The 2,286-nt window shown below is 41.3% G+C and overlaps 1 long non-coding RNA gene across 1 annotated transcript; it reads right to left on the bottom strand.

Moving 5' to 3' along the window:
* Positions 1 to 1,099: 1,099 nt before the first annotated feature.
* Positions 1,100 to 2,051, bottom strand: LOC306981741. Its single transcript, XR_013794141.1, has 3 exons — positions 1,911 to 2,051; positions 1,755 to 1,831; positions 1,100 to 1,230 (listed from the first exon to the last, which is right to left on the bottom strand). It is a non-coding gene; the product is annotated as an uncharacterized lncRNA (long non-coding RNA).
* Positions 2,052 to 2,286: the final 235 nt, after the last annotated feature.

Raw genomic sequence — 2,286 nt, 5'->3', positions numbered from 1 at the left:
TAAAGATTTGTTGTTCAATATTTTTGGTTTAACTATATACATTTTATTTACAGAAACAAGTCTATCAACAATTATTTGGGGATTTTCCAAAAACAACAATGAAACCCATTCTCAAACATGAAATCAGTAAATACAATTACAACCAAACGTGACATAAGTTTCCTTATGATGCATATTGAGGATCAAACAAGTTTTACTTTCAAATTGGATAGTTGTTAAGAACAAACAGTAAGAGTAAGATTAATTGCATTGTACAGTTTTAATTTGTGGACAAGTACTTCAGGAGGTATGTATAAAAGAAAAACAAATCACACTTCTGTTTCAGAGTGATCAGAACTGCCTCATCCCTATGAATGCGCTGCACAAACATATCATCATTGGCACACACAACAAAATCACACCATGCCATTCCAGTGATTAAGAGTTGCCCCTGTACCTGCCAATAGTAGGAGTGGCTCTCCTTTAGCTTGTGCTGGCCTTGCTGTGCTGTAAGGTACGCACAGTCAACAAAGCTCTGAACATTGGGACACTTCACTTCCACCAGGCCGAACACTGGCCTCTCCAGCGGATCATACACCAGCCCATCAGGTGACGCCCCCAACCATGGCGCATCTGGATGCACAACCAGCCCACATTGTGTGAGGTTGACATTTTTCATGGTCGCATAGTCTTTTAAAGCTCCTGCTTCCATGTCAAGCCCCCTCTTCATGTGTGCCGTTTGTCTCACCCCCTGTATGATCCTCGCAGCCAGGTTGTCAGCAGATCGGTCTCCTCTCACATGACACTCTGAAGTGAGATGCAGTCACCCTCTCCTTCCTCAGAAGATGCCACTCAGGTGCTGCACTTTGACCTCTGGTTGAGGCTTCAATGAGGCGAGACTGACACAATGTTACACACAGAGAGTGCAGATGAAGCTGTTCCTGGCTCGTTGGTACAAAACTACAGTCAGTCGATGTCATGTGGTCGTCATCCAGTGGTAGTTTTGGAAAAGGCGGTGCATCCTGATGTGTGGTCAAAACATGAGGAGACGATGGAGGAGGATGGTGATAGGACAGAAAACTACCAGCCTGCACTTTTCCACACTGAGACTCAACGAGGGGTTTGTCGCTCGAGATGTTCATGCAGCAGATCAAGGGCAAGACGCTTGGGTCAAATGCAGCATAGTGAGCTGAAGGGTTGAGGGTGGATGGGGCTGGAAGCTCACCACTGTATCCCTTGTAGAGTGAGGATCTAAAAAAAAAGCTGAATGAATATTGCTGTTTATACATTTCAAAGTACATAAGATTTTTTTTCCCACCAGTTTTAATGACAATACTGTACAATACTGTACTACTTGTACTGCTACTTTGTCTAATCAAGCGGGGACAATTGAGTAACTAACGTGTTTCAACTATTTCAAAACTACTAAAGTCTCAACATAAAAAAAAAAATCTCATGTCTTCTAATGCGTGATATTTAGTTCAGTAAATTTGATAAATTGTATTTTTTCACACCAAGTGCTATGTAATAAAGCATACGGCTTTTTTGTATCACCAGAAATTTAAACCATTTAAAACGTAAATGTACTACAACTAAAATATAACAATATAGTTGATAATAACTCAACTTATATAGCGCTTTTCTACCTTTATCAGTACATAAGATACCTCTATTTAATACTACTTGTTTGCTGTTGCTTTTCACCCTCTGAATGTTCTTGAGAGCCAATGTAACAAGTGAATTTTTCCATTGTGAGATCAAGTCCTATCTTATACCTTATTCCGCTAGTTGATGTAGTTCCTGCTTTGGCCTTGACAACAACCATACGGTCCACAGGTCCAGGCTTTACTCCCTGCAAAGTACATGGAGAATGACTGATGACAAGTACTATGGAACAACAAATACTGTATGCAAAATAAAAGAATGCAAACCATAGTTCGAGGTTTGTGCCACTTTTGCTCAGTTTCAGTGCATGACAGGACAGGTGGCACAGCTGACATCCCACACTGAGAGTAATGAGCAGTTTGGTAAAGGAGTGCAACCAGATGGTTGCACATTGCCTTCCCAGCTACACAAGAGCAGGAACTCCTTATAAGCACCGCTGGTAAAGAATCTCGTAGCGTAAACTGAAACATACAGAATACTGTTTAAGATGAGTTTTACAAGACAATGGTGTATATTTTTGAATGAATTGTGCTAAAAAGTAGAGTAAAAGAGAGCCTAATTGGCAACATAGCTCCCAGGATCATTCGGGTACTCAAACCCCTCCACCACGTTAAGGTGGCGGTTCCAGGAGGGAGTCTGTAG

Source organism: Gobius niger, assembly GCF_951799975.1.
Source record: "Gobius niger genome assembly, chromosome: 22".
Taxonomy (NCBI): domain Eukaryota; kingdom Metazoa; phylum Chordata; class Actinopteri; order Gobiiformes; family Gobiidae; genus Gobius; species Gobius niger.
The sequence above is the reverse complement of the archived record's forward strand: the minus strand, read 5'-3'. Positions and strand labels throughout refer to the sequence as shown.